Here is a 25,294-nt window from a genome sequence, read left to right as displayed (position 1 = left end):
TCCCTACCCTAAGCTCCCTCTTCAGCCCCAGTGTCCAAAGGAGCCAGCAATTCTATTTACCTCCTGGGGACCCACCCTTAAGGCACAATCCAGGAACTCTACCCGCCCCCCCCCTACCATCCCCAGACAATAGAACTTGCTAGAGAAATAGTCAAAACTGACCCTTCCAGTAACCCTTTCCCTCAGGCCTGCTGTCTGCTAGGTAACAGTGAGTCAATCTAATAAAGGTAATTCTGCTAATCCATTGATGATTCTGGCAGGTTCAGGCATCTTCTCTCTAATGTCACTTATTTGCATGCTAATTGGGTATCCAGAGACCATCACTCACCCCAAAGACACTGGGGTCTTTGCTATGCCTCTGATAACCCTCGTGATGTTATTATTTTCTCTCTCTGGGACTCGGTTTCTTCATTTGTTAGAAAGAAGCTACATGATGTGTAAGTTTCCATGCACGTCTAAAATTGGAGAATTCTATTGTCCACCCTGAGCAGATTAAGCCATTTCTGGCACCCCCTTCCTGAAAGGGACGTCGGGATTTCACAGAAAGGTTTTGGTCACTCTAGGCTACCGGGGGCCACATGAAGGCCCCCAAGCATCAGGCCCAACATGGAGCGTTTACACCTAACACAGGTTATCAGCAGACACCCACCTAGACTGGCGAGAAGTTTGGGAGAGAATAAAACATGCCCATTTTGGTTCTATAGCCCCTGAGACCGAGGGGGGGCTGTCAAGGAGAAAGTTGTAAAACCCTGGAAAGTTCAGCATTGATAACCTTCTGTGATTTTCTGTTTTAATATATTGTTTAAATTGCCTGCTTATACCAAGATATTCCCTATTTTATTCCAAAGAGCAGTGAGAGGAAAACAAAACAAAACCAGAAAAGACCCCAGAAACAAAGTAAACATCTAGAGGCTACTGAATATATTGTGATATGTTCACACAGTGGAATCAAACACAGAGAAAAATGAATGAATAAGGCTAAGTGATCTGAGAAGGATACCAGTGAGTGAAAAGAAGCAAATCCCAGAACTGCCCATGGTCTCTGAGATATAAAGCTTGACAATAAGCAAAAATTAAAAACACACATACGCATAAAGAAGAAGGATAGGAACAAGTTCAAAATCTAGGATAGTGGGCACTTCTTTTTTTGTGCCAAATCTTAGGGCAAAGTGTCGAGTTTTTTATAATCGCCATTTACTATGATGTTAGCTGTAGATTGTTCATGGTTACACATTATCAGGGTAAGTTTCTTTCTATTCTTAGTTTGCTGAGAGTTTCTATCATGCACGTGTTTTACATTTTATGCAAACTTTTTCCACATAGATTGAGTTGATCATGAAATGTTTTCCTTTATTTCTTTACCATAGTGAAATACACTGATTTTTGAATGCTATACCAGTCATGCACTTTAAAAAAAATTTTTTTTATTTATTTATTTTTGGCTGCGTTGGGTCTTTGTTGCTGCGCATGGGCTTTCTCTAGTTGCGGCGACCGGGGGCTACTCTTCCTTGCGGTGCACGGGCTTCTCATTGTGGTGGCTTCTCTTGTTGCAGAGCATGGGCTCTAGGCGTGTAGGCTTCAGTAGTTGTGGCATGTGGGCTCAGTAGTTGTGGCTCACAGGCTCTAGAGCGCAGGCTCAGTAGTTGTGGCGCACAGACTTGGTTGCTCCACGGCATGTGGGATCTTCCCGGAACAGGGCTTGAACCCATGTCCCCTGCGTTGGCAGGCGGATTCTTAACCACTGCACCACCAGTGAAGTCCCAGTCATGCACTCTTAAGGAAAGAAAACCTCCCTGTCCCATGTTGTTTTATCATTTTTATATATTTTTCAGAATTCAATTTGCTAATATTTTGCTAAGGATATTGGCATCTTTGTTCATGAGAGATATTTGTCTGTGGTCTGTGTAATGTTCTTGTCTGGTCTGGGAATCAGGCCTCACGTTTTTGGACAGAGTTTGTGTAAAATTGGCTTTATTTCTTCTTTAACTGTTTCACAGAATTTCCTAGGCAAGCCATCTTTCATGGAGTTTTCTTTAAGCAAAGATTTTATTATGAATTAAATTTAACATATTTTGAGCTATTCACATTTTCTGTTTCTTTGTGTGTCTGTTTTGGCAACTTGCGTCTTTCTAGAAATTTTTCCATGGCATCTAAGTTGTTAAACTTAAGGATATAAACTTGCTCACAATATTCCCTTATTATCTTTTTAATATCTGTAGAATCAATACTAATGTCCTTGTTAATTCCTGAGTTAGTCATTTGTATTTTCTCTCACCTTTATCAGTATCAATTTATCAGTTGTTTAACCGGAGGTTTTTCAATTTTATTGATCTTTCAAAGAACCAGCCTTTGGTGTTACTGATCTTCCTCTATTGTTTGTTCATTTTGTATTTCACTGGTTTCTGATCTTATCTTTATTATTTCCTTCATTCCCTTTTTTTCAGTTTTAATTTGCTCTCTTTTTTTCCTAATACCTTAAGATGGAAGCTTAGGTGATTGATTTAAAACCATTCTTCTTTCATCATATAAACATTTAGAGCTATAAATTTCACTGCAAACTCTGCTTTTGCTACATCCCTCAAATTTTAATATGTTGTGTTAGCCTTTATCATTCAGTTGGAAATATTTCTCTTATGATTTCTCTTTATACCAAGGGTTATTCAGGAGTATATGGTTATTTTTCTAAATAGCTGGGGATTTTCCAGATATCTTTTTATTTTTAATTTCTAATTTAATTCCATTGTAGTCGGAGAAGATAGTCTGCATGATCAAATACTTCGATATTTATTAAGACTCACTTTATGGTCCAGCATATGGTCTATCTCGGTGAAAGTTCCATGTCCACCAGAAAAGGATGTGTATTCTACTTTGTTGGGTGTGTAGTTCTATAAATGTCAATTAGGTTAAGTTGAATGACAGTGCTGTTCAAATCTTCTGTATTCATTTCTTGTACCATCTACTTGTTCTATCAATTATTGAAAGTGAATTGTTAAAATTGCCAGCTGTAATTGTGCCCTTGTCTGTTTCTTACTTTAATTCTATCATATTTTATTTATATCATTATGAAATTATTTCTGATAATTTCTTGAAGCTTAGTTTTTCTGATGCTAATATAGTGACTCATGCTTTCTTATGATTATTGGTTGCATGGGTTATATTTAATGTGTGTCTCTTGTAAGTACTATAGAGAGTTGGGTCTGTAGTTATCCAATTTTGAGGCAATTTTATCTCATTGGCCCTAAGAACATTAACAAACATAAATTTTCATTTTAAAAATCCAACAAAGAAAGTTGGCCTTTTTTTCCTACCTTAGTATCTCTCAGTCAATAGCTGCCAACAAACTTCATCAGCACAAAGAGGTAATATAAGATTGGGTCCACATCTGAGCAAAATAATAATCAATTGTATTCATCTATGTCTAGCATGAATTGAAATAAACTATAGAATCTACTGTTCAACTGAAATGATATATCATTTCGTGAATAAAATTAAACAATATTCAATTCAGGCTAGATGTATCAAATCAAAATATTTAGCCATTGTATGAAAATTCAGTCAGCAGCCCAGCTAGGCGGTTGTTCTATACAATTTTAGACACCATTTAATGACTTTTCTGAATGAGCTGGCTGCTTTGGAGGAATCTCAGACTCTTTATTATTTGAAATGCAAATTTATCTCAAAACAGTGAACTACATCCAAGGGTGAACAGACCACTCAATTGTAAATTCTGTTTTAACTCTCCCATAGACACCACTGACAGACTCTCTTGTAATTATTTCAAAAATATAACTGGGGTGAAGGTCATGTACACTACGGAGAGCAGTGATTTATTCTTCCCCAATGGCCAGATTAGATTACTGCAGCTCTGGTCCCACACATCTTCCTGCCAACCCTAAAGGAGTGCATCTGAAACAATGTTCCCATGAACTATGACCTAGTTCAAATGCTGTCCTTCTAGTTTGTACAACGATTGGTCTTCCAGGGGCCTAAGGTAGAAAAGGTGGTGAGACAATCCCAAGCCAAGGAGACCATCACAAGGAATAAACAGCAATGTCTGAATCCAGGAGAACCTTCTTATCAATCTTGGTTCAATTGGATGAGAAATTGAAGAGCCAAAATCACTGTAAATAAAGTTTCTGGGGAAAAATTATTAACAAAATTCACTCTGAACCTTTGATATTCCCAAGCGGGGTGGCGGGGTGGGGGTATAAATCATGAACCTTCTACATACAGTTTTAGGGCCATATTGAAGGGGCATGAGGAAACAGATTCTTCTGAGCAGTCGAGGCTGATGTCAATAGATGTTTTAATCTCCACCTGAGATCTGTGGACACCTATAGGAATCTACCTAGATAATCAAATTCAGTCTGTGACTTCTTACTCTGATGCTTCCTAAAATAGGCAGAGAACTCTCAGCTGGGGACTGCTTAGGGCACCCATTCTGCTTCAAGCTTTGTCTAAAATCCTTTGGCCCAGAAGTCCTAGAGTGGATATAGAAGAAGAATGTTACCAATCACAATTTTTGAAGACACATCAACTAGATGTAGGAAGACAAGTTACAACATATATAGAAACCTTCAGGGAGTAAATGGGAGGGAATCTTTGTCCAGTGTTCCTTCGTCCCTAAAATTGAAAACTCAATCTCAAACAGGCTCAGCTAAGCCATCTTAAGGCAGACCATTTTTTCCAATAAATAGGGGTCATTCAGAGCAGGTTCTGATGCATGCTAGACTAAAGCTGATCTGATAAGGTGGATGCATGAGATGTTATAGAGAAAAGGGCACACGGTTGGAAATCAAGACCTGAACCAGCTTCCACTGTTAATTGCCTTCAATCCATATTCTGCAGAGCAATGAGCGTGATCCCTTTCAATCACAAGTCTGAGGATACCACCCATATGCTTGACGGACTTCTGGTTGCTCTTATAATCCAGTCTCTTCCTCTTAGCCTCTCTTTCTGTTATTTGAACACCCGAAGTCTTTGCACCAGCTGGTTCCATTTCCTTGGGATGCTCTACCTGGGCTATCAGAACAACTCGTTCCTTCTCATCACTCAAACGTCTTCTTGAAGAGAAAGTCCTTGAAATAACACACCTTGGCATTGTCACCGTCATATCATGTTGGTTTAACACTGTGCCTATCTGGAATTATAATGTATTTCTTTCTACATTGTCCCCTGCACTAGAACATAAGCTCCATGAAGGCAGGAGTCTTGCTGCCCTGTTCTCCCGAGCCTAGACCAATACCATCACACAGTAGGTGTTCAAGTAATATGTGATGACTGAATGAATACAAAAATATTTAGATTCTATTCTCAGCTTTGTCTCAAACTATCTAACTGTAATCATACCTGTTTTCTTATCTGGAAAATAAGGGAACAACAATGAATTATCATTCCCTCTTCTTCACCACTTTGCCGCCTCTCCCCGCCCGCCACCCCACAAAGAAAAACCAATCAGGAAGTGAAGGAAATAAGTTGCCTATGGGGATCACATTTTAAGATTAACACACAATGGATTGAATCGCAGATACAAAATCAACTGGGCAGAGAGAATAACTTCCAGCGATTCATAATTTGTTTGAATATATTTACAGTGTAAATAACTCCCGGTCTGCAGTGTAGTTGGTCAGTCTTAAAAACATAGCAAAAGGCCTGGAAGGATATACTGGCCTTGCCCGTGCCAGTGCGGGGAAATCAGATGCCTTTAACCATCTGATTCATCAGCTTCTCCGGTTTGGGCTCCACATTGGGCAAGCAGCCTTCTGATTATAACTTGGTCTGATTGTATTTGGATTTTCCTACAGGGAGAAAATGTGCTGATCACACAGACTTTGAGTTTTCCAGTCGTTGTGACAATGGTCCGTCACGGTGAATTACTAGATTTGCATTCTGGTGTCTTTCTGAGTCTTGTGTGCTTTTTGGTTCCAATGAGTCAATCCTTCAGAGCCCATCGCCTCCGATCACCCAGAGGAACAGGCCTTGGTTTTGGGCTTTGTTTACTTGGTTTAGGGATGGCTTCCCGCAGCCCCCCTCTGGGGCAGGGATGGCAACTCAATTCTATTGTATCCATTGAGCAGCTTGAGTGTGTGCTTAGGGCCCCAGGAAAGAGAGAGATCACAAATAACAACAACAAAAAATAATAATAGTGGAAGTAATTTAGTATTTCATAATATGCTCCAAATATTCCTCATCAAAAAAAGTATAACATTGTTGGAATTTCTTGCAATCGTTTTATAGTTTAGAACAGTTTGCATTTTGAATGGGTCCAGGGTGCAGAAGGGCAGGGAAAGGGAGGCTCCGTAATCATTTCAGTGTTTAAACCTTCCAAAGGTCCTAGTCCAGCCTCAGGAGCAACATTTCAACGTGGCTCCCAGTGAGGCCGGCAGCCTTCCTGCTGCAGAGGAGAGAGAGGCCCAGCTATTCACGTTCACAGAAAGCCGGGGACAGGAGGTCGATGTCTGCCCTTGGAGTTCAGGACTCCTCGCCCTACTGACCACGCCTTCTTGAAGAGAAAGTCCTTGAAATAACATACCTTGGCATTGTCACCATCCTATCATGTTGGTTTAACTCTGTGCCTATCTGGAATTATAATGTATTATAATTCACCTTGTCCCCTCCGACCAACTGTCTTCAGGGGCCTCGTCTGGGACAATCCTGAGGCTGCTTCCACTTCTAGCATTCAGTGATTCAGGAAAAGAACCAAGGAGTGAGTTGAATATCACATTCTGTCGGGGGCCAGCTCATACCTGACTGTCAGAGGAGAAGGAAAACTTCAACTTTCCTGTTTTTCTCTGGCCCTGGACTGACATCTTCTTCACCTCGCTTGGAGACAGGGAAGAATCAGGCTTGAAAGCATAAGTATTTTGTAAATTTTCAGGACATGCTGCAGCTGCACAGTTGGGTGCCCGATTTTCATTTCCTAATCTGCTTTTAGAGCAACCTAAGTCCCTACATTATTTAGGGCCCCTGCGTGGAACCTCCTGAAGGCGAGTGATTAGTGATTGATCCGATTAGAGCAGAGACTCAATCGATGAAGAAGCCTTTGGGGAGCCCCTAGTATGCCTGGAGTGCTGATGAAAACGATGGCAATAGGAAAGGCAGGGAGAAAGGGGGTGGGATAGAGGAAGCAAAGCCCTAGTTGAAGGCAAGGGAGCAGCGTCCCTCTTTCTGCATCAGCCAGGAGGTGCTCGTGCGTGTCCCACAGCTTAGCTCAGCACCAGCACGTATCAAGTACCCAAAGAATGTTTATTAATGGACTGAATGGGATAAATGGAACTGATCCTAAGAATGAATCCATTGTCATTTTTTTATGGACAATGCTAATGGTTTCTTGCCGAAAAGAAAACTCTCATAGCTGGATCCCTTTGCTGAGCTTTTCAGAAGATATCTCCTAAATGATTGACAAACATGAAAGTCACAAAGACATAGAATTTGGATCTTTTCCACCAGGACTGTGAGATCGCTGCCTTCAGAGTGGAAAGCCAGGCTGAGTGTGGCATGAAACTCCAGTGTTGCCGGCAAGATGCACTTTTGGTCCCAGTCTCTTAAGAACACAGATTCTACCTGCAGAATGCACTGGCCCTCAGCCCTTCACACCAGGTGATCAAAATTACCTGGAGAGACTTCTGAACTTCTGAGGAAGAGAGGTAGAACACCTTGAGAGGCGCCCTGGAAAATCAACTCCCTTTATAAACTCTGTGTGTGAGTGTGTGATTAGAACTCATCAAGAGTGCATTCTCCTTCTAAAGTCAAATGCTTTTGGTTCAAGAGGATCCATACACCCCAGTGTTCATTGCAACACTATTCACAATAGCCAAGACATGGAAGCAACCTAAATGTCCATCAGCAGATGAATGGATAAAGAAGATGTGGTACATATATACAATGGAATATTACTCAGCCATAAAAAAGAATGAAATAATGCCATTTGCAGCAACATGGATGGACCTGGATATTATCACACTAAGTGAAGTCAGACAGAGAAAGACAAATACCATATGATTTCACTTATATGAAGAATCTTAAAAAAAAATGACACAAATGAACTTATTTACAAAACAGAAACAAACCCACAGACTTAGAGAATGAACTTACGGTTACCAAGGGGAAGGGTTGGGGGGAGTGATAGACTGAGAGTTTGGGATTGACATGTACACACTGCTATATTTAAGACAGATAACCAACAAGGACCTACTGTAAAATAAATAAATTTAAAAAAGAAAAAAAATAAAGTCAAATGTTTTATCTATGAGAAAGATAAGCTATGTGTGTAAGCATACTAAAGCAATCACGTCATTCATTGGACAAGAAAATTAAAGTTTTCGCCTGATATGGACACTTACGAGGGTCTCAGAGCAGGACTAATCACTCCAGGCTTTGATCCACTCACTACAGGCCTCCACGATACCCCTTATCCCACTAGGCTGCAGTTCTGGGTTTTATTTCTGTCTCCCCTTAGTGAGTATCTTGGAAGAAGAGACTGTGTCTCATTCATCTTTGCATAATTGGAACCAAAAATAGATCTGGACCCGTAGAAGGCAATCAACAAGTGTTTGTGACACTAAGTGTCAGAGAATATGGCGGGAAATGGAGGAAGGAAAGAAGGAAGGAAGGGGGAAAGGAAGGAGGGAAGGGAGGAAGGAAGGAGGGAAAGAAGAAGGAGGAAAGGAAGGAGGGAACGAGGGAAAGGAGGAAGGAAGGAAAGAAGAAAGGAAGGAAGGTGTGGGTAAGAGTGTGAATAAAGGAATGAGCCACAGTGAACCAATGTGTTGCAGCAGCTGACTCTGGCATGGAATCATTTTGAATCTGAAAAACATCTCCACTCACAAACCCCTAGGGGAAGTGGCAGAGGAGTGGGGAGAGAGGATGCATTGATTTCATTTTCACCTTTCAGACTCACCTGTCCTCCAAAGTAACCCACCCCACCTGGAACTAAAGTTCCATATTGTGAGTTTAACCTTTCACGTGTGTTCTGGGCTGCCCAGCCAGCTCTCCTCCAAGGAAGGCCTGTGGGGAAGCAGCCAGAAAGGCTGTGACAGCGAGATGTTGAGCTTATTGTGCAAATATGAGCCAGTGCTCACCAAGGGGGACGGGGGGAGGCGGGGCGTGGGGAGAGGACTTCTCAGGCTCTGTCCAGGTAGCACAAAGCAAACACTTGGCAACTGGCTGATTGTCAAGAGCATACTTTGGAGGATCCAACTGATATTTCAGAGTGGCATTAAAGTCTAATATATTTACCTGAATCTACAGAGCTCTGATGGATGTCTCACTGCATCTCACGTTGGACTGTGAGATCCCGACCCGGTCTTTACCGACGTCCCTCAGTGCTCCCTCCCAGGGGAGGTGACGGCTACATTGTCAGCATGAGAACCAACCCCGAGAACCACGTGCCCGGCTGGCCATTGTCCACTCTAGGAGGACCTCGTGAAGAACAACACTTGAGATGTCTGGGGTCTGTTCTCTTGCCACCTGTTTTGCAGGCTCACGGAAGAGCAGAAACTGACCATGGCAAGAAACTGACCACGGCAAGAGCACTTGTCTTCACCACCCATTCGCTTTCCAGAATCCCTTGCCTTTTTTTAGGTACCCTACTAAGATGCCTCCATTTGTTGTTGTCTCCTCCTATTTTGCAGTGAGGATATTATAAATGCCACTGTACTTGGATAGAATTTTCCTTTTAAAGATTAGGTGAAACCAACAGATTAGAAACTCAGCCCAAGTCCAGCAAATGACAACCGTTTCTCCAACGTTGTTGGACTAGTACAGAAGGTTGATTTGAGGAGGAAAGCAGGATGATACCTGTGCTAATATTTTAGGGTTTAGGGTATTTTTTTAGGGTTTTAGAGTTTTTTTAGGAATTTTTTAAATAGGGTTTTAGGTATTTTTACCTAAAAATAGGGTAAAAATCCCCATAGGGTTTTAGGTATTTTTTTCTCCATCACATTCCTTTCAGGTCTATTATTTCATTTAATCTCATGATATACCTGTGAGTTAGCTAGAGTTCTCACCAGTTAAATATAATTTATGTTTGTCCTTGGGCACAGAAGAAAACTAGAAAATTGGCTCTAGGATTTGTTTATAACCATTTATAAAGCATGAATCATGGCATTAGAGAAATATTACAACTCAACAGGCCTTCGAGAGCCAGACATTATCCTTCATTCTCCGCACGTGGCATCCAAGTCTCAGGAAGGTGAAATGATTTACCCGAAGTCACACAGCCAGCAAAGGTCAAAGCCTGTTCTCGTTCCAGACAGCCGTTCTTTGTACCTGAAGGTACAATGACTCACTGGGCAGAGTTAGCAGAGGTTGCCAGGGACAACAGAGCAGATGAAAGCAAGGCTGAGAGCCTCTCTGCTGCATTCAGTTGGCTGTGGTACAGCTTCCTGCCTCTGGTGCCACATGGGACCACGTCCACCGTGCATCTCGCCATCTTGCTTCCCACAAGGCCTCCCTGGTTTCCCAACCTAGTCCTAGTCAACCCTTTAAAAAGTCTCTTGTCTTGGCTTTACACGAGACTTTATTTTTTTTTTTTTTAGGTAGGGGTTTAAATTTTACTTTTTTAAGTAGTTTTATTGGAAACATATCTTACCTATCATAAAATTTACCCATTTCAAGTGTACAATTTAATGATTTTTTTAGGACCATTACTGAGAGGTGCAACCGTCACTATAATCAGTTTTAGGGCATTTTCTTCCCTCCATTAGATCCCTCATGCCCACTTTCAAGTTAATCCCCATCCCAACTTAGGAGGGATTGGATTTTTCTTATCCAGTTAAAAAAAGAAAAGTAAAACAGAAGCAGGTAATTTTTTTTTTATACTGCAAGAGTTTTGACCTGCTACATTCTCTTCCTCCAAAGAACATTTTGCGCCCATGAAGATAATCTGCTCACCATGTTGGTTTATCTCCCAGAGGGTGGGTCATGGGTTCATATTCACTGGGATAGTAACTCCCACTTGAACTCCGAGATGTGAGTGAGTTTCTCTTTCCCGCCTTCCTGAGGCTACATGGGCAAGACGGCTGACTCTCCTGGTTGTGTCCCTTCCGTCTTCCCATCTCTAGGACACTGTGAGGTATAAAGACATGGAAGATTGGTCCAAACCCCCTTCCCACTCAAAGAGCTGCTCCCCTTGCCCCATCTGACTGGCTCAATGCCAAACTACTCCATTTTCCGGTGAGTAGGAATGCAGAAAGTGGGAATTGAGTTTCCCCCAGCAATTCTCCGGATGGCAAGCTATTTCTACAGGTCACTTTATGTGCTCTGTCCCCTGCTCCTTTCCTATAGTATTTTCATAACGACACAGCTCAGAAACCACCCATGAACTCAACCATAAGGAAATGGCCAAATACATCATCGAATATATATTTCTATAGAACCATTAAAATTATGCTGTAGAAGACTATCTCATGACCTAGAAACGTCTCTGTGATATCACACTGAAGGAAAAAGAGGACACACAATTTTATTTATTTAAAAAAAAAATTTTTTTTTAATTAATTTATTTATTTATTTTTGGCTGTGTTGGGTCTTCGTTTCTGTGTGAGGGCTTTCTCTAGTTGCGGCAAGCGGGGGCCACTCTTCATCGCGGTGCGCAGGCCTCTCACTATCGTGGCCTCTCTTGTTGCGGAGCACAGGCTCCAGACGCGCAGGCTCAGTAGTTGTGGCTCACGGGCCTAGTTGCTCTGCGGCATGTGGGATCTTCTCAGACCAGGGCTCGAACCTGTGTCCCCTGCATTAGCAGGCAGATTCTCAACCACTGTGCCACCAGGGAAGCCCCCCCCCCAAAAAAATTTTTTTTTAGCTGTTCAATTAATGTTTATTGGAATATAGTTGATTTACAATGTTGTGTTAGTTTCAGGTGTACAGCAAAGTGATTCAGTTATATGTATATATATATTCATTCTTTTTCAGATTCTTTTCCCTTATAGGTAATTACAGAATATTGAGTAGCGTTCCCTGTGCTATACAGTTGGTCCTTGTTAGTTATCTATTTTATATACAGTAGTGTGTTTATGTTCATCCCAATCTCCTCATTTATCACTTCCCCTCATGTTTCCCCTTTGGTGCCACACAGTTTTATATACAGCATGAAACCCACCTCTGCCAGTGTATTTACATGTGTGAATCTGAGAGCTTGTGCATCAACTAAATCTGGACCAAAAAACCACCAACGTATTAACAGCGGTTACCTCTGCATGGCAGGAGTATGGGTAACGTATCCTGAATTATTTCTATCATTCTGAATTTTTCACGCTTTGCACAATGGACACAGATTACTGTTGGAATGAGAGAAAGAACCGGAAGTGTTACAATAAAAAGAGGACAACTTGGGCTCCCTGGGGCTAAAAGTGCATCTTCCTCGAGATCACCGTAGCCCAGGTGCTCTGTCATCGTCAGGCTCTTGCTCTTATTAATATCGCTGTTATTACTGCACTAATCACAGTGTACATAACTCCTTCCTCCGTGCTAATCATCCAGCACACCTGGGAGGCTGATCTCGGTCGAGGAGACGTGGAATCCCAAGGAGACAGACAGTTTGGACCGAGTTCAGAGGCAAGTTCGCCAAACGATCAAGGGAGCAGGGAGGGCTGTTGCTGGCGAAGAGATGAAAGGCTTTCTGCTTTTATAGCTCCACTGAGCAGAGGCTGGGGGTTGGGGCACTTGAAAACAGCCCCAAAACACATGAAAATCATGAACAGTGAACAGGGAGGAGGGAGCCCGGTGTAGCCTGGCGCAGGCTGGTGATCGGATGCCCTGGTGACGGGGAAGGGAAGAGAAAGCCTCCCATTCAGTAAGTAGAACACAATGCTGCCCCGTCCCGGGAAAACACTGGCTTCAGGGAGCAGTGGATGCCTTCAGTTCTATATTCCGCAAGGTGAGGGGGTCTGGTTAGAAGCCCGGATGCAAACTGCCTCCATCAATCACGGGCCCGGCACTTCTGCAGCCAAGCTCACCTCGGCGTCTGCAGCCTCGGAGAGCTGCCCTGCCCTGCTGCTTCAGCCCAGGGGCCTCTGCTATTTATTTATCTTTCTCACACCGGCTCTTTCAGAAGGATTTCCTCAGAGGCCTCTGCTGCCCAGTTTTACATTAAATGCAGCTGAGAAGTAAGTGTAGCTCGACAAAAGATTTGATCTTTGCCCTTAACGAGCTTACACAATAATCATGAGGTCAAAGCGATGACCTTTCGTAGGTGTTACTGGCGGAGCTCTGGCACCTCCTGAAAAACCTGGGGGCCCAGAGCCTGAGGACCGGGGTGAAACAGGGTAACTCCAGCAAAGCCGAGCAGGGTCCATCGAACACAGCAAATCAAGCTGAACAAACTGCAGTGTCACTCCACTTCCCAGGCTCACAGCCAACATCCGTTCCCATCCCAAAAGGAGGACCCCCCTGAATGCAAGCCCGGGGGCTTTCAAGCACGAGAATCATGCCATCTAATCCTTCTCTCAACATCATTCTGCTGAAGGATGGATAGCAGAGCAAGAGACAGGAAGCGAGGGAGACCTGTCAGGATGCTACCACAAGAGTGGGTGAGAGACACCAAAATCTTGAGCGAAGCAGTGGCAAAATTGAAGGGAAAACAATGGGTGACAAACGCCACTCCAGCGCGGAACCCACAAAAGTTGGGGATGGCCCTCGTGCCAGGGCCCACGTCTCTAGAATTACTGGCCAATAGGGGTTGATTCTAATTCGTGCCTGGGACGTCAGAAACCAAGAACCAGGGGACCAGGTGAGGTGGCGGTGTCGTTTTAGACATGCTGGCTTTAGAATTTGAGCAAAGCTCCTATTCACTCTAGCGGGCTGGTAGAAATATAGCTCTGAGCTCAAGGGAAGGGTTGAAACAAGGCAGGTAGGTTTATGAGTCGACCCACGCAACAGTGGTGGTAACAGGACAACTCAGGGGAGGGAATACAGCGAGAATGAAGGAAAGTAGAGAAGAAAACCCTGGAGAAGGTCCACTTTGGGGAGTGTATTTGGTATATGAGGGGTATTCAGAGGAAGAGCTGATGATAAAATATCCAGGAGAATTCAAGACGTGGGCTATAAAGAGAAGCCATAGAATTAATTCATCTTCGTTCACTATGCATCCAAAGAGCTCCCTCTGCATATCGGGTACCAGGTGCTTCTTGAGGTAGAGGAGTGAGTATGAGATGGGCCCTGACATCGGGAGCTCATGGTCCAGGACAAGAGACACGAGAGCTCTAACAGGGGAGGAGAAGATGCAGGGAGAGATGCCGAGGACAGAGGCTCGTGTGATGCAGCTGCAAACGAGGAGCTTCAAGGACAGGCAGCCGCCACCAGGAGCTGGGAAGAGGCAAGGAAGGAGCTTACTCGGAGTCTCAGAGGGGGCATGGCCCTGCTGACACCTTGATTTAGGACTCCTGGCCTCCAGAACTGTGAGAGAATAAAGGTCCCTTGTTTGAAGCCAGTTGGTGTCACTTTGTTACAGCAGCCAGAGGAAACTCGCACACGTAGGTGCAAGAATCCAGTTTCTGGCTGTAAGTTCCAAAGCGCCACAGAAGCATTAAAGGGAAGTCGTACAAGTGTTGTAGGAAGGAGGGTGGCGGTCATGGCCAGCGTGGCAGGGGTGTGGCAGGCACGTGGGACCCCACAGAGGAGAAATGAGCAGACTCGGAGCCACTTTGTCACAGCCCAGCCGGCAAGGCCACCGGTCCCTATGCTTCTCCACTCTGCTCCTTCTCCTAATGGACCAAGGATGCTTTATTTCTAGGTGTAGGAAAGGAGGAAGAATGTCAGGTATAAGAAAGAACTCAGAAGCAACCTAGTCTAAACCCATCTTGGGCATGAACCTCTGTGCAGGAGACTGTTAAAGGGTAAACAGCCTCTGATTGAACAGAATAAGATGCTCTGTTCTTACCTGGTAACCTGTGCATTGTTTACTAGCCCAGCTGCTGTTAGATTGAAAGGAATATCTTCTTTTTTTAATTAAAAAATTTTTTTAAATTAAAGTATAGTTGATTTACAATGTTGTGTTAATTTCTGCTATACAGCAAAGTGATTCAATTGTACATATATATACATTCTTTTTTTTGTATTCTTTTCCATTATGGTTTATCATAGGATATTGAATATAGTTCTCTGTGCTATGCAGTAGGACCTTGTTATATGTGGAATATTTTCAATATATGAGAGAAAGCATAGAGTTGCTATACTTACTATATAAAAATTAAATGACTAACTAATTTTAAATTACGTCTTACTTGGATGTACAACAGTATGGATATAATGGCAGTATTTTATATGAAAATATTCAAGCTCATTAATAATCAAATAAAATAATGAGCTATTATTTTGTATCTATCAATTTGAATTTTCAATTAAAATATCCAGAATTTGTATGAGGAAATATTTATACCGTGCTGGTGGATGTGCGAAATTATTTAATCTTTCTAGAAGGCAGCTAGGCAACCCTTACCCCAAAGCCCTAGAATTCTGCATCTCCTTTGACCCAGCAATTTCTCGTCCAGAAATGCCTCATAAGGAGAGACCTTGTCTGGGCATAAAGATTTAGATCCAAGGATGTTTGTTATGGTAGAAAAGCATTACGGGGACTAGAATATAACCTTATATCTCAGCCAGAAAAAAAAAAATCCTATTTAGGAATAACTTCTATCATGAAAAAAGTAAGTTATGAAGCAGAATGTCCAGTATAATTTCAATTTTAGTTTTTGCAAGAGAGAAAGATAGAAAGAATATAAGAGAGAAAATAGAGATTAAAGTACTAGACATTTATACACTTTATTAATTATTAAACCACTAATTTTTTATTAATTGAATTTCTCCATGCAGTGAGCTTTGAGCAATTTTAAATTTTCTTCATTTTGCTTCTGGTTTTTTTTCAAAAAATTTTCCAGAATGAACTTGTATGACTTTTGTAATAGAAACAATAACAGTTTTGTGAAAAAAAAAAAAAGTATGGACCAGTGTATGTTACAGGAAATAGCTGATTTTCAGCACCTAAAATTAATAGTTTTCCAGTGTAATATTCTGTTCAACAGAGTGAAGGAAATTTTCTTCTCTCTTATTCATGGAGGTTAGCGATAGGCAAGAAACCTTGGCCTCGTCCACATTCAGCTTTCATTTGATTTAAAAACTGCATTGCTTTATCCTGCCACCCCGCCTCCCCCATGTTTTTTACAAGATCTGGGAACTATAAAAAACTGCCAAATAAAATGCAAACTTTCCAGTTGTCTTATTTCCCTGGGTTATACAGGATCTTCCAGTTAAACTAAAATCCAACCTACTGTCAGATGTTTCAATTAATAAGATTCTTTTAGTTGAGTCCTACCAAGTATGGCTGAATAAATGAAATAGATTTAGGAATTCTCCCCAAGCTGCAGAGAATGGGTGAGTTCACAGAGTTACCTTGGTAAGTATTGCTCTGAAATCCCCCTGAAGTTGAAACTCAGAGGAAAATAGGTGTCAATGTCTAAGGGTTAAACTCACTTTCTGTCCCAAAGGATGCCCCTAGGGAAACAAAAATAGAGGAAACTCGAAAGAAGATGACAGTGTTAGAAAATTAGAACTGGGAGAAAAACAAATATGATGACTTAACCCCTAACAGAGAAGACTCGCTTAAACATCACGGGTTTCAGATATTCAAAGAATTATGATAAAGAATAAGAGCCAATGGAATTTGAAGAGATTTCATGATAGAAGCAAACGTCCTGGCAGCTTAAGGTTTATGGAACACTAAAGTAGCCTACCGATGCATGTATTACTCTTCTTTCTTTTGAGAATTCAAAGTGTAAGACAGAAAAGTATCTGCTCACAGTCATCCCTGATGGCGGAAAAGGATAAACAAGGACATTTATGATGAATAGCGCCCCCAGTACCCATCTGTGCTGTCCACTGCCCACTCCTATGGTTCCTTGATGAGTTTACTTGTCTTGAGCAGCTGGAGGGTTTGTCCGCGGGTAGACAGGTGCATCCATGGGGGTCTGGAAGAGCCAGGAGGCCACAAAAAGGTAGAACCTTTTTGCAAATGTCTTGGGATTAGCAAAAAGTCTTTTGACTATGTTTCAAGTGTTTTCAGATCTGGTAAAATCCAACTAGGGTTTGCCCCTGAGAACCTTCTTGTTTAAATGCTTTATGCTTGTTTATTTTAAGAAAAACATAGGTTTGGTGTTTCTGGGTCCGTGGACGCTTAGCTCATTCGATTGGGTTTGTAAGTCTGTTCAGTATCCACAGTGTCTTATGGGATTCGAAGGAAGTTGTCTCTCCACCGAGAGCTTGAGAAACAGAAGCCAGACTGCAAAAAGCCTTGGTTCAGTTCTGTCTGTCTGAACCCTCCAAGGGTTCTTAAGCTGTGTTTGGGTTAAAGTATCAATGTTTCCCTCTCATTGTCTGGGCTGAAACCCACAGGTTTGCCTGAACACGGGAAAGTGTGTTAGAATTGTTGTCAGGGACTTCCCTGGCAGTCCAGTGGTTAGGACTTTGCCTTCCAATGCAGGGAATGCAGGTTCGATCCCTGGTTGGGGAGCTAAGATCTCACAGGACTCACAGCCAAAAAACCAAAATATGAAAAAAAACAGAAGCAATATTATAACAAATTCAATAAAGACTTTGTAAATGGTCCACATCAAAAAAAAACCTTTAGAATTGATGTTGGAAAAATGATCTTGCTGGATGAAACTTTCCTAGGAAACATGCAGAAGGTCTCAAGTTCAGAACATCAGCTTGGATAAACCCTCATCGTTTGGCTTCTGGGCTCATTTGTACCCAATGCTAAGTTGAGTGGCCTAAATGTTTAAGTCTGGACAATGTCAGTTATTTAACATTTATACCTTTGTTTCTGCTGTGTGCACCAAACTGTGCTAGTTAAGAAGTTTATGAAACAGATATAATATATGGTCCATGTAACTTTAAGAGGTTGGGTTTGTAGGTGTGAAGCCATTAATATGTAATTAATTAAAGATTGCGTGGCATAGATATCAAGAGTGATAGGAATTCATTGGAGAGAAAGATCTGGTTAAAGAACTCGTTAAATATAAGTTGCCCCAACATAGCCTTAAGTATACCAGGAGGGGCAATGAAAGAGAGAGACAGACAGACAGACAGAGGTGTAAGCAGAAAGAAAATTAATTATAGGGTCGTGGTGGAGGTGGCACAGCCTACGGTCAGAATGAAGCCTAGTTTGAGTGGAATGGAGGGTTCTTCTATTTGGGAGTCATGGAAAATAAGGTTAGAAAAGCTTAGTGGAGTAAGGCCAGGCAACTGTGTTTATCCTTCACGCAGAAAGCCCTAAAGCACCATTGTTGGCTTTGAAGCACAAGTGTGGAAACTGCAGTGTTGAAGCAAAATTAATATGAAGGGAGTATGTAGGATGAACTAAAGGGTGACTAAGCTAAGCTTGGGAAACCTAGCTTGTAGCTGGTGGAAAGGTCAAAGTGCAAAGTGAACAGCTGATACGCACACAAAATTTGGTAGTCTCGTCTCAAAGAATCCCTTGGGATGTGTTTGCTGCTGTGTGCCTTAGGATAATTATAAGTACTGGCAATTTTATATGCTTCAACATAAAAACTAAAAGTCTAGAGGTATGTGGACTTCAGGTATGGCTTGATCCAGCAGCTTGATGATGTCACCTAGATCCCAGTTTCTATTTCTCTCTCTCCTCTTTGCCTTTTACCATGTCAGCTTCCCTCAGAGGCTGGCTCCCCTCTCATTAGGAGAAGAGTGGCTTGCAACTCCTTTGGGAAAATAAAAGAAATTTCTTTCCCAGATGCCCCTAGCAAATGTCTCCTCTCAGTTCCTCGGCCTAAAATTAAATGCTCATCAATGAACCAAATACAGTGGCCAGGGAAACGGGATGAGGGCATTGTATTAAGCCAATTAGGATCCACCTTAGTGCTGAGGGTGGGATCAATCTCACCCGAAGTCACATGGCTTTAAAATTTGAGGTCCCACTAGGAAGGGGAGAAAAGGCAGTGGATGAAGGAAGGCAACCAACAAATGTCCACTGAGACATCATTTTGCTGTTATGTTTGTTTTCTCCTCCTACAGTATTGCTCCCAAAGGCACGGGGCAGGAAGGAGCTGGTACCTGGAGACCCTCTAGCCAAGACCCAGACAATCCCTGGAAGCAAAGAGGGGAGAAGGCCAGCTCTGTGCCCAAGCAGAGGCCCTGTCTTCTACTCCCTGCTGGTTGAGGAGGTTTGGATACAATGGAATCCAGAAACGGTCAGAGGCACAGATGTGGAGTCACTGCTTGCTGATTCAAAGGAAGGGTTATTAACATCACTGAAAAACGAGGTCTTCGTGGAAATGGGGCAAATAAAGCTGCCCATGGCGTTGCAGATCTTAGGACCAGGGGAGAATAAGATTCTCCACCTTGTCACCAACGCTCATTTTGGTGCTGGCCAATATTTTCGTGATAGTCCTAACAGCATAGAGCAGATCACCCCTAAAACCCCAGCCCGACACGGCCAGACCTCTTTCTAAGGCTCTAACCAATACGCAGAGCGCATTATGCCTGCCCCGAGTGGATTCATTACCAGATACTTCACCTCACTGAAACTCATCCACCACATTCCTGCCCATTAACGCAGACTCCAAAGCTTTTCCTGCAGTGTATCCCCATCGGCCTGGCCAGGCACTTGCTGGGGAACTTTGTGCCATCTGCCAATGTAGAGATTTCCTGGTGCCTGTTTGTCTGGCTCATTTATTGGGTGGGTGGAGGGAGTTAAAGACTGGTGCCCACACCCCATCCGTCTCTGGGAAGAATCCCTATTTTCCACCTGCAGGGCATCAAAGTCAATCTTCAGTGACTCATAGCTGTTCTGTCTCTGGTGTTGTATTCAGACCCTTCCAGTGCCTTTGCACCTGGAGGTGCTGCAAATGCTGCTTTTGTTTTTAGGTGCAACCGTCACAAGGCAGCTAATATAAAACAAGACAGGTGTTTGCATCATAAAATGAATCAATGGCGTCAGGGGACTTGGTGGCCTCCCTTTTTTTTTTTTCTGATTTCTTCAGATGCCTCGGCACCACCGCTCCACCAGGGTGACAGCTGGCTGAACAGGACCAAAGGGAGCCTCAGCTGGACACTGATTTTATGATGACTCAGCGGCTCAGCAATAAATAATAAAAAATCAACTTTCACCACTCTTTCCAAATGCACTCCAGCCTGGGAGTGCTTTGCACTGTTTTCATATGAGTGTGTGGATCCCAAGGCAGGCTTTTCCTGCAAATGCCCCAAGAGCAATTAAAGACTAAATAGGGTTGACAGATGCTGGTAACATGCAAGCCAGCCGGGGAAACACCCATCTCACCAGATGTGTGCGTGGAAGGCGAGCGGCCTTAGCATCTGTAAGATTGAATCGATTAACATCTAAAACGGGGGTGGCGTGGCCAGGAAGTGGGAGGTGGGCAAAGATGGGAGGAAGCTGAGTTCTGTAAGGTTCCAGCTCGATCACTGGGCATTCGCCAAGGTCAAGGAAGGATGGGAAAGTACGCTCTGCCTAGAAAAATCGGCATCCTATTTGCAATGTCATTCCAAGTACTTCTGTCACTGTAGAGGAGGTGGTGTTTCACCCAGAAAGAATCTACTATCAATTCCTGTAACTGACGGCCTTAAGCCTACATCCTGCTAAGATCTGAGCTATATAGCCTGACCCAAATTTGTTTACTTACTCTTTTTTTTTTTAAATTTATTTATTTATGGCTGCGTTGGGTCTTCGTTTCTGTGCGAGGGCTTTCTCTAGTTGCGGCAAGTGGGGGCCACTTCATCGCGGTGCGCGGGCCTCTCACTGTCGCGGCCTCTCTTGTTGCGGAGCACAGGCTCCAGACGCGCAGGCTCAGTAGTTGTGGCTCACGGGCCCAGTCGCTCCACAGCATGTGAGATCTTCCCAGACCAGGGCTCGAACCCGTGTCCCCTGCATTGGCAGGCAGATTCTCAACCACTGCGCCACCAGGGAAGCCCTGTTTACTTATTCTTGATGGAAACGAAAGTATTCATCCTTCCTAGTAACAAAGAACTGCAAAATAAGACAGTGATAGACCATGTTTCACCTGCTAGAGAGACTACTCTTTTTAACGGTATCATTCAACACCACAAAGGATGTAAATTGATACAGTCGCTGGGAGACAATTCGGCAATACCTATCAAGAGTTCAATCCCCAGTAATATAACACCAGTGAACAGAAAAAAAACCATGTAGATTTTAGCTTGTGAACCTCCTCCAGAACCTGCATCAGTAACATTCAGCAAAGGGACTTCCCTGGTGGTCCAGCGGTCAAGTCTCCACGCTCCCAATGTAGGGGGCCAGGGTTCGATCCCTGGTCGGGGAACTAGATTCCGCATGCATGTTGCAACTAAGAGTCCGCATGCCGCAACAAAGATCCTGCAACTAAGACCTGGCGCAGCCAAAATAAAAATAAATAAATAACATTCAGCAAATATTTATTTACCATGGACCAGACAGCACGGCAAGGAAGGAGGGACACACGAGATGATGATTAGAGAGCTATTGCTAAACTGATGGCGTCCACCCGGTCAGTGGGGTCAAACAGGGCAATAGCATCTCTTTCCTCTTTTGAATGTTTCCCTTGGAAACTGCTATAGCTCTTAGAAGAATGATGAGAAAGGTCAAGGTGAAAAGAAAACTGTTTTGCTCAGTCCTTACTAAGAGCCAGGCTCTGGACTGAGCACTTTATGTATGTTATCACTGGGGTCTGCTATTCCCCTGGCTTGTCGGTCTGCAGATGGGTCGGGGGGGAGGGGGCTTTACAGCCGAGTTACAGGCTCTAACGGCAGAAGGAGGGCATGCTGGGTTTTTCTCTATTCTCTTAATTCCTTCCTCTGCGAAGCTATCCTCTCCTCCGAGCTTGGAGCAGGGGAGGAAGAGAAGAGAAGCTCTTTCTTGATGGGCACCGGTTAACCCCCTGTCCCTTTCCTCCGGCCACTGCAGGGCTTGACACAGACTCTTTGCCTTCTACTGAGTTTTGTCGGCTCATTGGATACATCTGCGGAGAACCTACCGCCTCTCCGGGGCAGGTGAACGCACGTTCTTCAGCTGGTCACTGGAGGGGTATTTGATGACGTGTCCAGCCTCCTTCTGAGACCCTCCGTCATCCACAAATGTCCCTCTCGGGCAGAGCCCGGGACTCAGCCCAGCAGAGACCTTATTTCAAGTCATTTGCTTGCTCACAACACCTACAAGGTAGGTGGCAGTATTTCCATTTTCACAAAGGGGGAAGCCAGGGCTAAGCAGTGGAGCGCCCGGTTTTTTTGAGCACCTACTGTGTGCCAAGCCTGGGCCGAGATATTTATAGGCATGGGTTCATTGATTTTACACAGCAGCTGACACATGAAGCCAAAGCAAGCATTACACACATTTTAAAAATGAAGAAATGGAATCTTCGAGACTCTTTTAAGTCACTTGCCCTGGGGTCAACCAAAGGCTCTGATTCCAGAGGCTCCTGCCCCAGGCTTCCTGATTTCCTGGTTGGGCAGAAAGGGAGGCTCGTGACCTCCACCTTCCTAAAGACGAAAGACGCTTTAAGTCAAAGACAGTATGATCATTAGGAATATTTTGATTTTTTGTTAGCAGGTTTCTGCCAGGAGAAACAAGTCAATAAAAATTCAGTTCTCAGGAATCTGGTAAACATTTACCCCAGCCACATTTACTGTCCATTCAGGTTTTTAGGGGATTTTTCAGTTAATCATTCTGGCAGCGTTTTTAGAAGAAAGCAACTCAATGCTCAATATCCTATGCAAACCAGATTTACAATTTTCCTTAAATATATGGAGTAATGATGTGGCAATACTACTGTCCAAGATGCTCAGACTGAAATCCTCGTGTGGCATCAGAACTTGGGGGATCCCATGAGGGCAAGAAATGCATCCTCTTCGCCCCCATGTTCTCAGCACCTAGCATCGTGCCCAGTATACAGTAAGTGCTCAATACACACCTGCTGCACGCACGTGGAAAGAACTTGCCCCAGGACTTAGTTTCTCAGTTCTCTCTCCCACTTCTGGGAGGGATGGAAATGATCAGTCTGGCTCAGAGATATTTAATAAATTGTTGGAGGTCATGTGGGTGATATAGCTGGTGGCCCTGGTTCCTACCCTGGTCCCCAGCTTACACTAAAGACCTGCCATAAACATCGAAGCAGAGAGAAGACCTTGCCCCGCTGGGGCTGGCGGCTAAAACAGGCCATCCTCCCCTTTAGCAAGAATCTGGCGCAGCTATTAAGGAATCCTTCTCCGCCCTGGCCCAGCCCTTGCCAAACGCGCACTTAGGCTGCTTGTTATTTGGGCGCGGGAGTTTGATGTGGTGAACATGCCATGTGACTCTCTGCTGTCCTTGGGAACAGACACGGGGACAACTCTCCCTGCCATTCGCATCACACGCTCTGGGCTCAGGCACCGATGTAGAGCCGCCCCCATAAAACTCGACTCTTGCAAAATTTCAGAGAAGTCAAGTGAGCAGCAGAGGGTCACCCAGTCCAAAAATCATAATCCTCCCAAAGGGACTTCTTGTAACTTCAGGGCTTGATGAGGGTGATGCAGGGATCTGGCGCAATGTTTGTGCCGGTATTCTTCCATGAGACCTCCCTGCCACGTGTTAATTGTTTAATGAATTTGTATAAAATAGGGGCCCAAGGAGACATGATGATGAAATGTAATGTAACGTGTAACGGACGTAATGTGGATCCTGGGATAGAAAATAAGGACATCAGGTAAAAACCTAGGAAATCTGAGTAAGGTATGGTCTTTAGGTACTAATGATAGTTAATAATAATAATGGTCTTTAATTAATAATAATGTATCAATAATCATGTATCATTAATTCCAAAAAATAGGGCAAACTAGATATCGGGTAAATGGGACTGCTCCATATTACATTTGTAATTTTTCTATAAATCCGTTCTAAGAAATAAAGTTTATAGATAGATAGATAAATGATAAATAGATAGCCCCAGACTTTTTACAGGCATCCTTTTTTCCTTCTGAATACCGAATGAGTGATAACCCTTTGCCAGTGTGTCTAAGAAACTAAAATCTGGTTCTATATTTTTTCTGTGTCCCTTTTTGTACCAGCTATGCAAGGATGCCTGTTCTTTGCTTCATGAACCTAAATTTTCAGCAAACGTGGGTCCTGATTGCAGGCTGACCCTCTTTCTGTTCCAAACCTGTAAAAGTGTGGAGGTCAAGTATTCTTTTCCTCTTCGTTTGGGCTGCTTGCGTGATGCACAGTCTAGGTCTTTCCAGACCGGTCTCTGCAGAAGGTTCTGCCCTCCCCATGCAAGCCTGGCCCACCCTGGCAGTGGGCTGCAGCTTCCCGCCCCTGACGGCCCCTCCCTGACCACTTCTGCCCACCGCTGTGTTTCCATCAAAATGTGCTGTGTGTGTCAGTAAAAGAGAGAGTTTTACATCTCATTGGGGAAATCAAACATGGTTACCAAGGGGGAAAGGGGGGAGGGATAAACTGGGAGATTGGGAGTGACATATACACACTACTGTATATAAAATAGATAACTAATAAGGACCTACTGTACAGCACAGGGAACTCTACTCAATACTCTGTAATGACCTATATGGGGAAAGAATCTAAAAAAGAGTGGAGATATATATATATATATTAAACTGATTCACTTTGCTGTACAGCAGAAACTAACACAACATTGTAAATCAACTATACTTCAATAAAAATTTTTTAAAAAAGAATGAGGGAATAAGGGAATGCCTGTGTGGAACACACAGAGAAAGCCCTGCCAGGTCAAAACACCAAGCTGATAATTTGCGAAATATCAGGTGTCCACTCCTGGACTGTCTCACATTTCAGCTTATCCAGGAAAGTTTAGAGAGAGCGTCCCGGCCTCTCTTGGGAAAACAGGACACGCTGTACAAGGGGACAGCGCTAGTGTCTGGAAACAATAAAAAAGACAGGATGAAAATGCGCCTTGTAACATCAGCTTCCTTTTGTTTAGACATAACATGGCGTTTTCAAAGTACATCTTCAAAGTTCATCTTCAGAAATGGAACCAAAATGTCTTCTTGTTTTCGCTGTGCTTAACCACAGCTGGGCTCCCTTAGAGTCTAAAGTAAAACCTGTGCGGTTTCAAATAGACTTTATTTTAGAGTGAAGGGTTTTTTTAAAATTTGTTTGGTTTTTGCCTATTATCTCACCTGCTATTAATTGGGTTTTTTTTGTATTATTCACCAGAAAAGAGGAAATCACATTTTCCCCAAGGCTCAGAAATGTGGGAAAGAAGATTCAGGTGAGAAAAAGCTACGGTAGAATTGTGTAGAATTTGAAGCAAATCATTGTGTA

At 43.3% G+C, this 25,294-nt stretch overlaps 1 long non-coding RNA gene across 1 annotated transcript in view; it reads left to right on the top strand.

The window, feature by feature from the left end:
• The window catches only part of LOC132355723 (uncharacterized), a 223,251-nt gene extending 211,011 nt beyond the window's left edge, over positions 1-12,240 (top strand). Inside the window, exon 6 of the long non-coding RNA XR_009499685.1 lies at positions 12,077-12,240. This is a non-coding gene — a long non-coding RNA (uncharacterized LOC132355723). The remainder of the gene's footprint in view (positions 1-12,076) is intronic.
• Positions 12,241-25,294: the final 13,054 nt, after the last annotated feature.

Source organism: Balaenoptera ricei, chromosome 20 (assembly GCF_028023285.1).
Source record: "Balaenoptera ricei isolate mBalRic1 chromosome 20, mBalRic1.hap2, whole genome shotgun sequence".
NCBI lineage: Eukaryota > Metazoa > Chordata > Mammalia > Artiodactyla > Balaenopteridae > Balaenoptera > Balaenoptera ricei.
Note: the sequence above shows the minus strand (reverse complement) of the source record. Positions and strands in the feature narration are given on the sequence as shown.